We start from the raw sequence: 18,825 nt of genomic DNA, 5'->3' as shown, positions 1-18,825 counted from the left end.
TTCACTGGGCGATCAGTTTTGGTTGTGTGCTTTTTCCTTGTGACAGGAGCCACTGTCAGTGGCTTAGAATCTCCGTCTGGTTTGGGCTGGCTGTCTGGTTTATCTGCAGCCTGAGTGACTGGGGTATCTGCAGGCTTTGCTGACTGATCTTCCTGCCTCTCTACCATTACCTGCTGCAATGTGCGATAGGCATATGCCAAAGCCCAACATATTGAAAGGAGCTTGTTCTCATTGGAATTGTCATTGTATTTATCTTTCAGATATTTTGCCACCTCAGCTGGTTTCTGAACTTGTTCAGGGGGAAACTTGCAAACCATTGGGTCAGAGAATTTTTTCAAGATTTGGCCTATATCCTCCCATTCCCCACACCACTCAGGATGTTCCACCTCTGGGTCAGGTGTCTCATCAGTCACCCTGGAAATCTGAGCTCTTATTCTAGACAAGCTGCGAGACATACAGAGCACATAGAGGAAGCTTACCAGATTAAATACCAGGAGGGTGGTCTCTTTAACATCCAGGGTAAACTGAACATTGTCAAAAGATGACCTATCAAATTTAAAGGGAAGGGAAACCCCATCTCCTCCTCCTCTAACAATCTGGGTGCAATTACTAATAAATTCCCAAAACAGGCTACTGAAGCTAGGACTGGGGTTAGGACGGAGAAACCACTTATCATACACACCTCGAACAGCTGCCTGTACCTCTGTCAACTTCTTATAAATCATTATCACTGAGCACAAGAAGATAGAAATCCTGATTCGTCTCCCTGCTCTGTAAAATTTACATATCAGGGACAAAATTGGAGCAAGTAGTGGATAGGCAAACAACCCTAGGGACCAAAAAAAAATCAGTACCTCAATGAAGCCTAAGGACCAAAAAGACATGAGTACATCAAGACAGAGAGACATTATGAACTCAACCAACATGGTGATTACTTTACTCCAACACAGAATAAGTAAATTCAAACCAAAATGTAATTAGCACAGGTTTTTTTTCACTTTCCTTCAAGCCACACAGTTGGGCGCCACTAAATTTGTTCAGGTTTGGCCAAATTTAGAAATATATATATATTCTGAGAGAAGGCACAACCACTCCTCCCCCCACCAGGTTCGGGGAAAAAAAAATTTCCTCGAAGGAAAGTGAAGAAAACAAAACTATTTATTTAACAAACACACGGGAAAGGAAAATAATGTTAAATGGTAAAATCTTTCGCTGTAGAGGAAAAACCTGGGAAAGTGTTCGAGTCCTCCCTTTGGTCTCCTCGGAGCTGGGGCTTGGCCAGGGCCAGGCCCTCTGTGCCCGGTGGAAAGTCCTCCCGATGTGCTCTGATGTTACAGCAATCAAGCAGTCCAGTAGAAAAGGGAGAAAATCTGAAATTCCAGAGAAGGAAAAGTTCGACTCTCAGTCTCTCTCCGGAGAACAAGAAGAACCGGAAAAAAAAACTGGCCAAAAACTGACTGGAAAAGCTGCAAGCCGGGTGCCTCCTCGCTCCCCCCCCACTGCCCCAGCTGGGAAAAAAACCTGCTATCTTTATGTGACCTTGAACAAGTTTCAAACTGCTTTGAGAAAGTTTTGCTCAGTTATTTTCTTCCCCCTCTCAGGCTCAGTTCAGAGGCATAGAAAGGCCAATAATTAATTTCTGGGCATAGGCAGTGATATGGGATACACATCATAAGGTCACCCCAAGACAATGTATTTATATGGTTCAAAGGCTTAAGTTTCATGTAACATGTTAGTATGGGAAAAATTTGGGGTGGATAATGTTGGGGTTTTAGGAGCTCTCCAGGTTTTTTTTTTTGGTTTTGTTGTTTTTTTTTTCTGTTAAAGGTATTTTCCCCATATGTGTTGCTAGGGGAGTAAATGGCTGGGTACTTAAGGAAAACAAAAGAGCTGGCACCTTTTTTGTTTCACCTGGGTGTGTGGTCAGTTCGGTCTCTGGTGTTTGGACAGAGAGGGAGGCTTCTTTCTTCGTCTGGTTTTCCTGCCTTTTCCTTTCCCTGCCCCGCTGGGAGCCGGGCTGTGGCCGCCCTTCCCCGCCATTGCTTCGAGCCTTTTCAACGTTGTAGCCCTGCCTGCCCAGACCTCTGGGGGGTTCCCCGTTTGCATACATCGCGTCTGCCACACGGGATTTGTGCTCGTCCCTGCCGTTCCAGCCTGCCATTCCAGCCTGCTGTTCCCAAGGGTCCGGCCAGACACAGGTATTGGCTGCCCAGGGGTTTGTGAAGCTTTTTTGTTCCATTCCTCCCCAGGATTCCAGGCCACCGGTGCTGCGTGCTCCCGGAGCTCGCTCCGGAGCGCCCCCTGCAGCTGTGGGGGAACCATCACACCTGCCCCACTCACCGGGAGACACAAGTGCCCCTACCGGCTGCGACCAGAACTGTATCCAAGGGGAAAGGGCCTGACAGCCGAGAAGGCTGGCACTGGGTTTGTGATTGTTTGCTGTTACTGCCATAGTTATTGTTGTTTTTTTACTTGTTACACACATATAGATATATAGTAGCAAAGAACTGTTATTCCTATTTCCCACATCTTTGCCTAAAAGCCCCCTTGATTTCAAAATTATAATAACTCGGAGGGAAGGGGGTTGCATCTGCCATTCCAAGGGAGGCTTCTGCCTTCCTTAGCAGACACCTGTCTTTCAAACAGACAGATGCCCATGGTCACTGTAGTAATCTTATCTGCAAGAGGTTTATGAGTTTCAAATTTGCAAGCCATAAAGATCTTTACTTTCAGGTGGGGCGAGAAAGGCGGACATGAAATCAGGTCTTCCCCAATCTTCGACTGTTCAGTCCTTAATTCTTAAAATGGTGTAAATGGTTTTTACCTTTTTAGTCCCTTTTACCCCATTAGGTCTTGAATATGCTTGAGTGTTCCATCTGCCAGGATCCTGCAGGCTAAGGAGATCTTGATGGTAGTGACAGTCATTTATCACAGGTTGGATTTTGATTAGAAGTATCAGGAAGACTATGATAATGTGAAATGCATTTTGGTTTCTCCTGTTCTTTCCAAGGTCCATTTTTGGATTCCACTTGTTTCTTGCAGAAACTTTTTAATTCTGGAATAATGCATCCAAGAGCTTAACCCTTTAAGCTTAACGGCTGTATAAGTTGTTAAAAGTACCAGATAGGGTCCTTTCCATTTTGACATAAGGAGATTTCCCTCTAACAGGTTCAGTTCGTATCCCGGGCGGAAACACCAAATAGGTGTAGTGGTTTGGTTCAAAATATCCATTACTTACTTATTTTCCTTCTGTGAGATAAGAATTAGGAGAAAGCAAAACAGGCACAAAACTTAAAAGAATATAAAGAAGTTTATTAACAGAACTAAAAGAAAGAAAAAATGTCAGACTAAACCTTCAGAACACTTTTCCCCCCACCTTCCTCCCTTTTCCCACTGACAACGTAAAAAAACAACCCTTGAGATTTTTCAGTCAGTTTACCACCTCTATAATAATCTTTTTTTCAGTTCACTTAGGGAGAGGAGTCTCTCTTGCTCATGCTATCGAGACATCTCCACAAGAAACAGTTCTCTCGTGATTTCAATGTCACAGTGAGACAGCTGCCTGCATTGGTTCTCTGCTCGCATGTGAAAGTCCCTTCCCTCGATTTACAGCTTTCCCCACAACTGCTTTTGAGGGTTCAATCTTTAGATAATGGGGTACCATTTTAAGGATGAGCTGTTCAGAGAAAAAGGTTCTCTTCACCTATCTCTGGGAGCATCTTCATCTCTAGAAACAGAGGCCTTCTCCTTCCCTGGGAGCAAGGGTCCTCATCACTTTCATCTCTCTCTGTTCAAACTTCTCATCAAATCACAGCTACTTCAACATTTGCTTATTTCAGCACAGGTACTTTGCCTCACAGTTGCAGTTTGAACGCTCCCCCCCATGCTTTCATGAAATTACAACGGGTACTCTGATATATCATAGTCCATCACCATAGCTTTACAACAGAATTTCAGCTTCTAAGCTTGAAGCATCTCCTCTTTCTCCTCCCTCAGGGTTTCAGCTCTTTCTTCTTTACTGACTTTGGTGTTTTTAGGGTGTTTTCTTCATGTGCCTTCACCTTTCCTGTTCCTTTGACTTCAGAGAGGATTAATGTCTGCAGGCTTCATCTGCTCTGGAGAATCTTACAGCACTAAAAGGGTTAATCTCACCTGGGTCCTGCAGCTGGAATTCGCCTCTCGCTGTTGGTCACATGATCTTTGCAAGGCGGCGGCCTCAGATGAATTTTCGGCCACACTGGAGGGGGGAGACGAGGCCTGGCCGAGCCGCGCCGCAGGGCCTGCCTGCACGGAGCAGGGCTGCAGGTGGAATAGGGCCTCATGGCTCCAGAGTGGCTGTCTCCCGGCCGGCCTGGGCTGCACTGAGGGGCTGCGCCAGGTGTCCAGCAAGCAGAAGCGGCTGAGATCTTCAGCCAAGCCGCGCCGCGGCCAACCCAGCTGGGCCCGCTGGCCACTCTGCAGGCCCCCAGTTACCTGTCCAAAAGCCGGAAGCAAGAGAGCTTTCCTGGGCTTTGCTCGTTCTTAACTGTGGATCACAGAGGCCTGTCAAGCTTCTTAAGTGGCTTAAAAAAGTTGCCGATATTCAAACTAGCCAGTTGATTGGTTCTGTCAGATCACAGAGGAAGCTGCAAGCACTTCTTTGCAAGAGAATCGCTTCTGTGGCTGAAGCCCTCTTTACTAAAAACCCAAACTATGCTAAACCATGGCATTCTCTCAACTGATTTTATGTACACCTGGTCTCCAGGTTGGATATTGTGGAGACGGCCATCTAATCCTCTTGCTTGTGTGCTCGAAATGTGTTGATTTATTCTCTGCAATTTTTGCATTAGCTGGATGTTCCGGTTTGGCCAAATTTAGAAATATATCCTCTGAGGGAAGGCACAACCACCCCTCCCCCACCAGGTTTGGGAAAAATAAATTTTCCTTGAAGGAAAGTGAAAGAGATAAAACTATTTATCTAACAAACACACGAGAAAAGGAAAATAATGTTAAATAATAAAATCTCTCGCTGTAGAAAAAAAAACCTGGGAAAGTGTTAGAGTCCTCCCTTTGGTCTCCTCGGAGCTGGGGCTTGTCCCAGGGCCAGGTCCTCTGCACTCGATGGAAAGTCCTCCTGATGTGTTCTAATATTGAAGCAGTCCAGCAGAAAAGGGAGAAAATCCAAAATTCCAGGGAAGGAAAAACCAATTCAACTCTCCGTCTCTCTCCGGAGAAAAAGAAGCTGAACCACTGGCCAAAAGCTGACTGGAAAGCAGCAAGCCAGGTGCCTCCTCCCTCCCCTGCCACAGCTGGAAAAAAAAAATTGCTATCTCTGTGTGACCTTGAACAAGCTGCAAACTGCTTTGAAAAAGTTTTGCTCAGTTTTTTCCTTCCCCCTCTCAGGCTCAGTTTAGAGGTATAGAAAGGCACAAAGTTAATTTCTGGGCATAGGGCAGCGACATGGGATACACATCCTAAAGTCACCCCAAGACACTGGATAACATAGTTTTGGAGATACCCTTCTATTACCGCAAGCCTGGTTCCTACGGTATATCACCGTGTCCCGCAGCTATAGGGAGGAGGAGGAGGAGAAGATCCAGCAGGCAGGAATTGTGCAGCAAGATTGATTCATTTAATTATTTTACAAACTCTTTTATAGACTTTTTTCTTCATAGTCTAATTGGACAAAGGACCAGCCACCCCTTGGGGGTGATTGGCCAAAATCCTAAAACATCCATTATCAAAATATTCTCCACTATACCATAAACAAGACTTTCCAAGGTTGCAGGTGGCTTGGTTGTTTACATTCCCTGCTACCTCTTCTGTGAGAGAGAAAAGTCTCTCACGGACTTAGAAAATAACAAGAAGATCCTCACTAACAGCATTTTTGTACCTACACCCTTCCCCCTCTTGTACAATATCTTCCCCTTGATGGTTATGCTTATATGGTCTCCCATAGAATATTTCGAAGGAACTCAGTTTTTCTTTCGTCCTTGGTTTTACTTGAATTCGTAATAAAGCCAAAGGTAGGGCCTGGGGCCAATACATGTTGGTCTCTTGTCCAATTTTGACTATCTGTTGTTTTATCAGATGATTCATTTTTTCTACCTGGCCACTGGCCTGGGGCCAATGCAGCATGTGTAAGTGCCAGTTGATTTTGAGAGCATCACAAAGTTGCTGTACAATCTTTGCTATGAAATTTGGCCCTCGGTCAGACGAAAATATCTAAAAGTGCTCCAAACCGAGATATTATAATATTTAACAAAACTTTGACAACCTCTTTGGCTTTATTTGTTCGAGTTGAAAATGCCTCAGGCCACACTGAGAAGGTATCAGTCAATACCAAAAGATATTTATACCCCCCTTTTCTTGGGAGTTCAGAAAAGTCAATTTGCCAGTGTTTTCCAGGATATTGTCCCTTGTCTATTTTGCCAAACTCAACTCTGTTAGTAGTTTGTGGATTGGTTCTAAGACATATCTCACATCCTTGGGTTACCTGCTTTATGGTAGAGTACAGGTTGCATCCCACTATTGTCCTTATCACATAATTATGTAAGGTATCTCCTCCCCAGTGTACACGATTATGTTCATCCTTAACTAATTTTCATGATGCTCTTTCAGATATTACTATTTGTTCCTGAGGAGTTACATAAACATTACCTTTTAGTTCTGCTCGCAAATCTTTTACTAATTCTAGGTCTTTCTGACCTATAATGATATATTACTGTCATATTGCACCTTACCTTCAGGAATTAATGCCTGAAATTCAGCATTGCTTTGTTCTGCTACCCTTTTTGCAGCCTGGTCAGCCAACCTGTTACCTCTTTCATGGTCCGTTTCTCCTTTCTGGTGTCCCTTGCAGTGCATAATTGTGACTTCCCTGGGTAACAGCACTGTTTCCAGTAGCTTTAGGATTTCTTCAGAATGTTTAATTTTTTTTCCTTGGGTTGTTAATAACCCTCTTTCTCTCCAAACTGCTCCATGGGCATGTACCACTCCGAAAGCATACCTTGAATCAGTCCATATATTAATTCTCTTGTCTTGAGTCAGTTGAAGGGCACCGGTTAATGCAATTATTTCTGCCTTCTGAGCCGAAGTTCCAGGTGGAAGAGGCTGAGCCTCTATTACTTTTGTCTCAGTGGTAATTGGATGTCCTGAGCTACATTGTCCAGCTCTTACGAAACTGCTCCCATCTGTGTACGAGGATTCCGCCTCCGGAACTGGAGTTTCCTTAAGATCAGGATGGCTAGAATAGATAGACTCCACAGTCTCATTACAATTGTGCTGTAAAGGCTCATTGTTCATCTAACATATTGCCAGAAATGCTGCGGGGTTAACTAGAGAAGAGGTTAGTATAGTAATGTCATCTTGTTCAACTAGGATAGCTTGGTACTTGAGAAACCTGGAGGGTGAGAGCCAATGCCCACCCTTTTGCTCAAGAACTGCTGCCACCGAATGTGAGACTAACACAGTTATTTGTTGACCTAAAGTGAATTTTTGGGCTTCTTGGATGTTTAAAACATCAGTGGCCACTGCTCGCAGACAGCCAGGCCATCCCCTACTTACTTCATCCAATTGTTTCTAAAAGTATGCTACTGCTTTCTTATATGGACCAGTTGTTTGAGCCAGTACTCCTAATGCCATTCCTTGCCTCTCATAAGAAAAAAGCTGGAATGGTTTTGAGACATCTGGCAAGCCCAGAGCAGGTGCTCTTTTCAATTCTTCCTTCAGCTTTTAAAAGGCTTTCTTACCTTCGGATGTCCATTCCAGGTCTCTGGGATTGTCCTTCAGCAGTTGTTATAATGGTTTAACCAGCAGTCTGTAGTTAACAATCCAGAGTCTGCACCATCTGGTCATTCCTAGAAAGATTCTCAATTCTTTGGTGTTAGTAGGGAGTGGGGTTCGATGTATGACCTCTTTGCATTCCTGGCTTAGTCATCACTGCCCTTGGGATATCTCGTATCCTAGGTAAGTGACCTCCTGTTTGATTGTTTGAACTTTAGTTCTGGATACTTTGTATCCACGTAGTCCCAGGTAATTTAATACACTTATGGTCCATTCCATACAGTCCTCTTTTGTTTCAGTGGCTATAAGGAGCTCATTCACATACTGTATCAAAATTCCATTTGGAGAGGGACTTACCCAGATTTCAAGATCTTTAGCCAATTGGTTTCTGTCTTGGTTTGAGACAAATTTAGGAGGAAAATGCTCTGGAATGAATGTCTCCCCCAAAGACAAGTTTTTGGCACTCCCTCCCCCACGGATGTGAAAGGAATTTCTTGGATGAAAGTGAAAAAACCTGTTTATTTAACAAACAAAGTGCTTGCAAGGCACAGGAAAAAATTAAAAATGTTAGATATTAAACCTCCTCATTGCAGAGAAAGCTGGTGGATTTAGAGTTTTCTCTGTAGCTGGCTCAGCCCCTCCCAAGGTCCGAGGCCAGGATGCGGCATCCCTGCAGCCTCCCTGACAGTCCACAGGGTCCAATGACCTGGTTCTTGGATCACAGCTAGGCCGAATAATTCCAGAAGAAGAAGAAGAAGTTACTGGAGGATTTCGGTGTGCCGGTATAGGAAAATTTCTTGCCTCAGCTAACAGGCTAGCTAAAAGCAGGAAGGTGCTCCCTTGGCTCTGCAGTGGTGAGAACGTGGGAGAGTGTGTGAGTCCTTGAACACAAACTGCGCTGAAGAATTTGCTTGCCTTCCCCCCCCTTTCCCTTGGACCCAGCTTAAAGCTGCAGGACCCATTTCTGGGCAATAAGCAGACAATAGGGGAATACAGTATTATCATAAAATCACCCCAAGACAGTTTCCAAATATGGTTGGATTATTCTTGAATGCCTGTGGTAAACCATCCAAGTAAGTTGAGTCCTCCTTCCAGTTTCTGCATTTCCCCATTCAAAGGCAAACAGGTTTTGGCTGTCAGGATTCAGGGGTACACAGAAGAAAGCATCTTTGAGATCTAAAACAGTAAACCACATGTACTCATCTTTCAGTTTGTTTAGTAAGGTAAATGGATTTGCAACCACTGGGTGGAGATCTTCAGCTAATTTATTAATGGCTCATAGGTCTTGAACTAGCCTATAGCTCAAGCCATCAGGCTTTTGTATGAGTAAAATGAATGTATTGTACTTAGATTCACATTCCACTAATAGCCCATATTTTAAAAAGTTGTCTATTATGGGCTTAATATCTCTTATGCTTTCTACCTTAAGCAGATATTGCTTAATTCTTACTGGTTGTGTTCCAGGCTTAAGTTTAATAATCAGAGGTTGTGCTGATTTGGCCTTATCCAGGGTCTCATCTGCCCAAACCTTAGGATAAACTCAATTAAGGACTTCCTCCAGTATTTCCTCTATTTTGACTCTCTAATGAGAGCTAAACTCAAAACATTAATTAATTTCTCATCATTGACTTTGATCTGAACTCCCTCCGGTGAATTTAACTTCTGCCTATAATTTCTCTAGTAGACCCCTCCCTATGAGGGGTTTTGAGGCTGTGGGCATATACAAGAACTGATGTATTCCTATTGTTTTTCCCAATGTATAAGATAATGCCTTTAAAAATTATACCTTCTGCTGTTGACCTGTGGCTCCAATAACATTCACAACTTTACCAGGATCAATTTCTTCCAATTTTACATTTAATACAGAATAAGTTACACCTGTATCTACCAAACATTCCATTCTTTCCATATCTTCCCCCAGCTCTATTTTGACCAGAGGGTCTTCTGGGGGCAGGCCCTCCTGTCAGCCCTAGCTTTGGTTCAGCTCCGCAATCACCTTGGGTTTAAATTGCGGGCAGTCCCTCTTCCAATGTCCTGCCTTCTTACAATAGGCACACTGACTGGCCCAGAGTTTAGGGTTAGGTTTCTGCCCATCCCAGTCCTTTCTTTGTCCTGGGAAAGGGCCTTTGGGTGGCTCCCCTTTAAGGGCTGCAATTGTAGCATCAACAATTGTCTTTTCTAGCTGCTTACGTTCTACCCAACTACGATTTCTATAAACCTGCCATGCTTCCTCCTACAATTTTCCTATGCTCCTTTGGTCTTCTGTTTTCAGCTTCTGTAGTTTTTGCCTAATATCATCAGAAGATTGACCCAGGAAAAGGGGAATGAGTTGCTTCTTGCCATAATCGTCCGATGGATGTAGGGTAGTATATTTACACATGGCTTCCTGCAATTGGTCCAAAAATTTGCTCAGGGTTTCACAAGGCCCTTGTTTTACTTCATATAGTGCACCCAAATTTACAGCCTTAGGGATACCATTTTCCAACCCAAAACTAACCCATTCCTGATACCTCTGCAAGATAGTGACAGGAATTATTATAATCCCAAGGAGGTTTTGTGAGAGGGCATGCCTCTTCTATATCTTCTCCTACCTGTAGCCTAGTTCTTCCATAATTATGTGCAGTTTTTAACACTAGCTCTTTCTCTGTGTCTGTTAGAGCATCTAGCATTAGATCGACATCTTCCCAATCAGGGTCCAGGGCTTTAACAATTGCACAGATTTTTTTTTGCTACTCCCTTTGGATCATCCCGGTATTGTCTAGCCAAGAATTTTCATGTTTCTAAATCAGCTAATGAGAGGGGTACCTTGATTTTCATGGGACCCATAGGTCCTGCTGCCTCCCATAACAGTGCCTGAATGACTGTCTCCCGAAAAGATGCTGATCTGTTTCCTAACCCTTGCAAACGGGTCCGAGGGGGAGATGCTGAGGGATAACGATAACATGACTTCCTTTCTGCTTTCAGTTCTACAGTACGAGCTCTTCCTCTTTCAGGTTCCGGAGAGGAAGGAGGGCTCAAAGACACAGTTCCCTGGGTAGTATTTACAACAGATTTTGAACGTATTTCCTGTCCTCCCTCTTCCCATGACTCAAAAGGCGCAACCAAATCCTCCATCATTTCCCCACTCTATATTTTAAACACATTTGTCCAATTGAACATGCAGAACAACACCTTCTAAGTCCTCCCTTTCCTTCCATTTTGCGATCTTTCTCCAAAGCTAAGACAAAAGGATCCCTTGGGGCCAGATTAAAACCACATTCCCACTGCAACTCAGGATGATCCCTTAAGTAGAAGAACATATCCACGTACACAGCCTCATCCCATTTACCCTCTCTTTGCAAGAACAACATTAACTGTAACAAGTTGTTAAAGTTAAGGGTCCCATTTGGTGGCCACTTTCCCCAGTCATCTAATTTATAAAGAGTCCACCATTGATTACAATATTTAATAAGGGTTTTCTTATTCTCCGTTCCCCCAGGGCCCCTCTTATCCTTTTCCATTGTTTCAATATCCATCCTAGAGGGCTTTGATCTATCGGCTTGCTAGCTGATGCCCCCATCCTCTATTTATTTCCTCTTGCACTCTCCTGATTTTTGATGATATCTAAGTCTCCACAGTGAACACTATAATTTTTTTCTTTCCCCTCCTTGCTCTTATTCCTTTCACGCCACAGTTGGTACACACAGGGCTCCCTTGGGCTGCCTTACACCAATGTTCCCTCCCACAATTGCAGCAATGTATATAGACTAAAGGGCCACAATCTTTACGTCCTTTATAACAAACAAGGGATCAGAGGGTTCCAAGGGAGATAAGGCATCCGTCGCTTTGCTTTTCTCTGGCCACTTCCATGGCCAGAGAGTAGAAACCCAGATAGAGCTACAACACTTGCTTCGTATCAGGTGATATGTCTCAGGTGATACGTCTCAGGCATGTCAGTTTCACTCTGTTCTTTCTCACCACATGCTTCATCCTTCACCAGCCAGGTCCCTTGCGGGACAATGGAAAAGCGGTTCCGGACTCCTGCTGGCTTCGTGCCTATGGCACATATCTTTCACGTTCACATTCACAATCTTTCACACAACATAAGAGGTTATTTAGGGAGGTGTCACCCTAACATCTAAAAGCTATCAACCCTCAAGTGGACAAAACTCCCAAGCAGGTTAACACTGTTCTATATCTTCCACAACCTGTACACAATATCCTGACTTCTGCAGATGTTTAATCAATTTTTGCTTCTACCCTGCAAACTCATATAACACCCTTTCCCTCAGGGATTGCGTTTCTAGTTCTCTAGGAAAAGGTGATGCAGGGTTGAGCACATTCCCTTTCATAGGCAAAGAATAAACGATGTTGCAGTAACAGACTTAATGCATGAACACACATAATATAATATCAGACTTAACAATAAAACCTGCCAAACCAGCTCCCAGTCCAAATTCTAGCCACATTTAATTAATACCAGTTAGTCTACCACTCCTGACCCACAGGACTTTAACCTGTGTTGGTGGGACTCTAACCCACCGAGGGGACTCTAACCCATGACTTGGGACCACATAAGTTGGACTTTAACCCACTTGTACAATCCACCTGTGGGACGTTAACCCACGCCACGTGAACAAGCTGCGTAGGTGGAACTCAGCATATATCTTAGGAATGTTACCTGTACTGTGGCCAACAAGTGTAACAAATGCAGAAATATTATTAACACATTTTTCATATGACATACCTCAAGTCCTTGTCTATCCCCGCTGTCTTGGTTTGAAAGACAGGTGTCTGCTAAGGAAGGCAGGAGCCTCCCTTCGAATGGAAAATGTAATACCCCTTCCCTCCAAATTGTTATAATTTTGAAGTTAAGGGTCTTTCAGGCAAAGATATGAGAAATAGGAATAACAGTTCTTTACTAGTATATATAACAAGGCAATAATACAGAAACACTGGCTTAACCCTGACAGAGTCAGGATACAACCTGACACCCTGCCGGGCAGGGTGGTGGTAGCAGTCCGATTAAGTGGTGGTTGCAGTCCTCTTGAGGTGATAGATATGGTTCTATTGAAGCGGTGATTCTGTAGAAGGGTCTAGTCTTCCTCTGAAGGTCCAGTGGTGGTTATGTAGCTCTTTTCCTCTGGGAATCCAGTAGGTAAGGGCTGGCTGTGGTGTTCCAAACCTCAGATTATATCCAGGTAGGAATTCTTGGTTCCTCCCCCTGGGCGGAGCATCTCACAATGGGATGATGTAATTTTATGAGTCATGCAGTGAGGTTAGATGTCCCATTAACAGAAGATATCCCTCTGGAGGGAGTTATCAGGGATGTGTCGGATTCGCCCTAAATCGGGCCAAGAGACACTATAGAGACAGAGTCAGAGAAGTGGGTATTTGCTTTATTCGGTGTGCCGGATCTCTCCGCCAAACACACACACCTGCACGTCCTACAATACAATATTATGGGTAAAATTCATGAATATTCATCACATTCCTTGGGATAGGAGTTGTTATACAAATTACTTTTGGAAGTCATTAATATCATTAGCATGTGTGCCACACATGCTTGGTGTGTCCTGGTGGTCAGACTGAGGAAGGCTCCTCTGTTGCAGTGGGGATACTGCAACATGCATATATCAAACCAGGAGTCCCGTGGAAAGGAAATATATATGGACAGACAGATTCTTGCTAGATGTTTCAGAGATGTTTATTTCTCCAGCTGCATGACCGGGCCTCTGCCGAGGAACTGTTCCAGTCACGGGACCAAGGGTCCTTCTGCCCGCGCAGGGAACGCAAACCAACCAATGGGAATGAGGCTGAGCAGGGGCAGGGAAACCCCGTGTCTGTGCCCTCAGGGCCCCTCTCCCAGGGCTCCATGGCAGGGGAGGGACCCCAACACTCCTCTTCTTTCTCAGGGGTCTTTCTGATGAAGGCTAGTGTAGGAACCCAGAGTGCTGAGAATATTTCTCTGCCTGTTTTTAAGGGTTCTTACCCCCCTGAACAACAGTTTTAGCCTCAAACCTTGGAAAAAATTACCAACGATCAGACAAGAATTAGAAAATACAGTGGTGTGAATTAGGTGATAGATTATTTGTAAGATTGTCACAGGGTGAAAAATTTAGAGGTTTTGGGCTTCTCTTTGTAGTAAATAGATAAGAGTAAAAAATATCAAAATGGAGGGTTGTTGTTGTTCTCTAAACTTTCTTCTCCTTCTTCTACTACTCCATATTCTGCAGTAAAAGTAGTTTGGAATGATTGGATAGAAAATTCTGCAGTTCCTAGTCGTGTTTCTGAATAATTGGTAGGAAAGTGAAAATAATGTACGTTTTTAGTAACTATTGGTTAAAATATCTTTAAAAGGCTGTGTAAATCTTGATAGAGAGGCCTCACTCCTGCTTTTCTGTGCTCTATGCTCTACCTGGGTCACGCTAGTGGCTCTGTTCCTCTCATAAGACTTAATAAACAACTATCCGGCAGCATTGAAACTCCAGGAAAAGTCTGGGTTTATCTTTGAAACTCCTTGCAAGGACTTTTAGAAAATTCTCTCCCATCAGGAGGGATTTGATTTATGGCACAGTTCAGTGTCATTTGGTGCCCCATGTTCGGCCTCATCGGAATGAAGCAACCCAGAACGTTTTGGACAGCAGCGCGTGACCAGAAACAGAAGGAAAGAAAACCCCGGGGTCGGCCTTGAAACTCCAGGATCTCCTAACCTCGGTGCACAGGGGGGAGGAGGAGCCGTGGACTGCTGGACGGAACTCGGACTGGGATTTCACGAGCCAATGACATCTACCAAAATCACGGTAAGCTGTCCAAAATTAGACCAAGAAACAAATTATGGGTGCAGTTCCGTCCCACGCGGAGGCCAATGTAATACATAGTTTTGAAAACCTAGTCCGTAACCATCCCTTACCAGCATCTAAAAAAGAAATACGTTGTTTGCTGTCCTGGGTGAAAAGAGAGTTTCCTGATGCAGTAATTGGAGATTTGTATTTACCATCTTTTTGGGAGAATATTAATTCTATTCTATATCATTACGCGAGTCTAAGAGATGAAACTGCTCAGAAATTAATACCACCAGCTAGAGTAATTTATGAAACAATTCTAGAGCTGGCACCTCCTGCTTCTGACGAAAAGGAGATGTTTAAAACTCCCGTGGAGACTTCGCTGACACCCGTAAAAGCAGTGGGAGATTTTAAAACCCCGCTCAAACCCTTCCCATCCTCAGAGACAGGCGGAAAACGCGATGTTCGTGCAAAAGTCCCTGAGGCTTTTAGCAAAAGCGGTTATGAGTCCCTACGGCCACCGCAGGCGGCGGGGGGGGTGAGCTCGGCCATTCCGGAGGTGGAACGGGAATTTTTGCTGGACCCGAAATTAAAACTTTTGATCGGTCCGACAGAGGAGCATGATACGGCAATTTTAGAGTTCCCTTCACGCGCGCATGCCCGGGGGGGAAAGGGGGGGTCCCCGACCACCTCCCTAAAAATGGAGCCTGCCTCAGAGGGCGTGGTTTCCATCTCGCCCGAACCACCCGTTTTGGCGCAAGTCAGGGGCAGGTCCATACCTCCCGAGTCTGGGGTCCTCCCATCAGATGAACCATGCGCGCGGCCAGGAGCGGTCCCAGAGCTTCCATCTGTCCCTCCCGCTACCCCTACACCGCCCGGATTCGCGGCCGCTCCCGTGTTTGAACTGCCCGCCGCTGCGGCGGCGGCGGCGCCTGCTTCTGACGTCATCACTCCCGACGCTGCCGGCCCAGCTTTACTTCCGCGTTTGGGAGACCTCGCTTCCACGCCTGCGCGGCGCGGCATAAGCCACCCGTCCTCAGACACCGCGGTTACCCCGGCAACGCCGCTTCTGGCCCCGCCCCCAGCCCTGGCCGGGGCGTCAGCCGTGCCCCCGGCTCCAGCCAAGCCACGCCCCCGCTCCCCGGCCCCAGCGGTTTTTCGGACCAGCCCGGCCCCACCCCCGGTCCTGGCTGCTAGCCCCGCACGTCTGCCAGACACGGACGCCTCAGCTGCTACGCCGGCACCGCCGGTAGGCACAGCACCTCCAGCCAGCACTGCGATTCCATCGGCTACTGCAGCTCCATCGTACAAGCCTTCAGCAGCTACAGCTCCCACCAGCTCTGTGTCAACACTGCCCCTGTCTGCACCGCAGCCTCGGCCAGGGGCATACAGCCGAAGCATGTCAGCAACTACCGCGTCATCATCGCATGTACCCCCTGTCATCCCTCTGATAACACCACTCAGAGAATTATCACAACAATCACACGATGTTGAACCACATATCCCATACAATTTCGGCTAAACAAAAATGATTTTATCTCCAGAAGAGAGATAGGACTTTCTCAACTATATGCTGACACCTCTTCCATCACAACAGGACCAAGCACGTGTTATTCATATTAAAAGTGAAGTCTCAGAGCGAGACATTCCACTTCATGCACATTCTTCTCAAACTTCTCAGGGATGCTCAGCTGATTTTATGGGAGTTTCTCATCCTCAAGTGCCTATTCAGGACCTCAGTGGAGAGGATATGGTGACCATCACAGCTTCAGAAGGCATTCCTCTATCTTCTCGAGCTTCATCTTATTTTTTTACAATGAGCAGTACAACTCCAACTTCTTGTATACCTTCTTCAAAGCTTTGAATTCCACAACAACAGGCATCTGATCCTTCATTTTTCCACTGTCGCTTTCAGCTTTCAGATGACTTTGTTCGTCATCTTTCCTTCCGACTCAGAGAATGTGCAGGAGATTATCTACCTCTAGAGGTTGATGCACTGGGTCCCCAGCCCTCACCCATCCCGCATGGTGGCTGTCATACATGAAATCCCTATTTGTGCTTGGTCTTTGCATATTAAGTGCTTTAATTAATTAATTTTGAGTTAATTATTTTTAAATTGAATGTTACAATTAACCCATCAGCCCAGGTACAAAAATCCAGTTCCATTATCAGTGTTTTCATTTGTTTAAAGTAGTTTGTTAAGAGAGTTGCACCCTTCCCAGTTAAAATTTTCCCAGTTAAAAATCACAAACATGCCCCTTCTCAAACTTCAAACCACCTATACACCATAAGAGTTACCTTTCCTGTGTTTACTGTATACTTTTACAAGTGTTTTGAGATGTGTTGGACTTGCATTCTGATTCCAAGGCCAAAACCCCACCCAGTCTTAATAGCCAGCAGCTATTTTTAGCTACAGAGCCATTACTCTGCAGGCAAGCTCCATGGCAACCTGAATACCTGAATTTTAATGAAGGTATTGTATTCCCCTTATCTCAACTACTACCACCCCCCCCCGACAACGATGAGCCATTGGTGGACGGAGATGATCCATCAAAGGGAAAGCACCAATCGCTTTGGACCGAGGGGGCGGGTTGTGGGCGGACTGGGGGCGGAGCAAAAACTATAAAAAGGACGAAGCCGAGAGGCGGGCCCTCTTCTCTTTTCCCCTCTTGCTCTCTCCAGACTAGCTGTGGGAGACGTCGGTGCTGGGGCATTCAAAGCCTTACCCCTTTTAAGGGGCTTTTAGTAATTTTTTTAAAGTCAACCCAGCACTGCAAGTTCTTTTTCTCTACCTGAGGTCTAGTGCTGTCTCAGCCAGAAGATCTCACATCCCTGCGCTCCTGGGGCATACCATCTACTGAGCCATAGGATCCCAAATTTTTATATTTTTCTGATTTCTGTAATTTTTCAATTTTTCTGTTTTCAATAAATTAATCTTTTTAAGAGTTGTCTCATTTCTCACAGTGGCAGTACCCTATCCAGATCCACTGTACCCTTTCCTTCAATATCCAGATCAAAGCCACCTGCGATGGCAAGTTCAGCCACTCCTTGTTTATTACCTTACAGTGCACAACCACATACCGTCCCCTATTCCTCATCCAGGAGGGGGAGAAGAAGATGGAATGCATGGATTCTTCGGTGAAGAAGAACTTGCATCCCTGCAGTCCAATCAAGCTGCAAGTTCACAAAATGCTGGTATGGACATGGTTTCACCTGACAAATATGTTTCAAGAGATACATCTGCTACAACAGACTGGTCAAGTATTAAGAAAAAAGGACTTAGAGATTTTACTATGGCTGAAACAGATAGTATTGTAATGCCGGTTACGTATTCCAGACAAAATCAAAATCTTCCTGTATGGCAACCTATGGATCATCAAGTTATCAAAGATTTAATGGATGCAGTGAAGAATCATGGTCTGGGAAGTCCATACTTCAAACAACTCTTGAGAGGCATATTTAACAATTATGATTTGGAACCTTTTGACTGTAGAAGTATTGCCTCGACAATACTTACAGATGCACAACTCCTGCTATGGGATGCAAAATGGAGAAGAGCACTTTGTGAGCTGAGACAAAAATACGCAGGAGGACCACATGCAGCTCTCGCATTAGAGCAATTGGCTGGTGATGAACCTCATGCTAGACCTGAAGATCAGGAAGTGGTTTTGCCTCGAAATGTGCTTATAGATATCAAAGAAGCAGCACAAAAAGCAATCTTACAAATTCCACCAACTGGAATCCCAGAAGGCATTTACACAGAAATAAAGCAAGGTCTTGCTGAAACTTTTACCTCATTCGTCGATCGTCTAAAGCAAGCCTTGGACAGACAAGTCAGTGATGAAGCGGCAAAACCATATCTGCTACAAGGTCTTGCTTTTGCAAATGCTAATGCAGACTGCAAACGTATAATCAGTGCTATACCTGGTCAGGCAACCATAACTGAAATGACAGAAGCATGCAGTAAGGTGGGCGCACCTCAGCATGTTGCAGCAGTCCAAGCAAATGCTTTTGGACAAGAAATTGGAAAACTTCTTAAAGAGCAAGTAGCAGCACTTCGTTCAGATCTACAATGAAGTAACTTCAGGAGTAATGGGAGCAGAACTCTCAAGAAGGCCATGCTTCAGGTGTAGAAAATTTGGATACATCAAAAGATTTCCCCCTGAGTCTGCAGAGGATACAAGAGTACCGAATCACTGCGCAAGATACAGCGCTTAGAACCTGCTTCAACAATCTGCAGGATCTACAGTAGTTCTTTGTTGGGGTTTTAGCTTAGTCTTAGGTTTTTTTCTGTTAA

Source organism: Coloeus monedula (assembly GCF_965178545.1).
Source record: "Coloeus monedula genome assembly, chromosome: W".
Classification (NCBI taxonomy): Eukaryota; Metazoa; Chordata; class Aves; order Passeriformes; family Corvidae; genus Coloeus; species Coloeus monedula.
Note: the sequence above shows the minus strand (reverse complement) of the source record.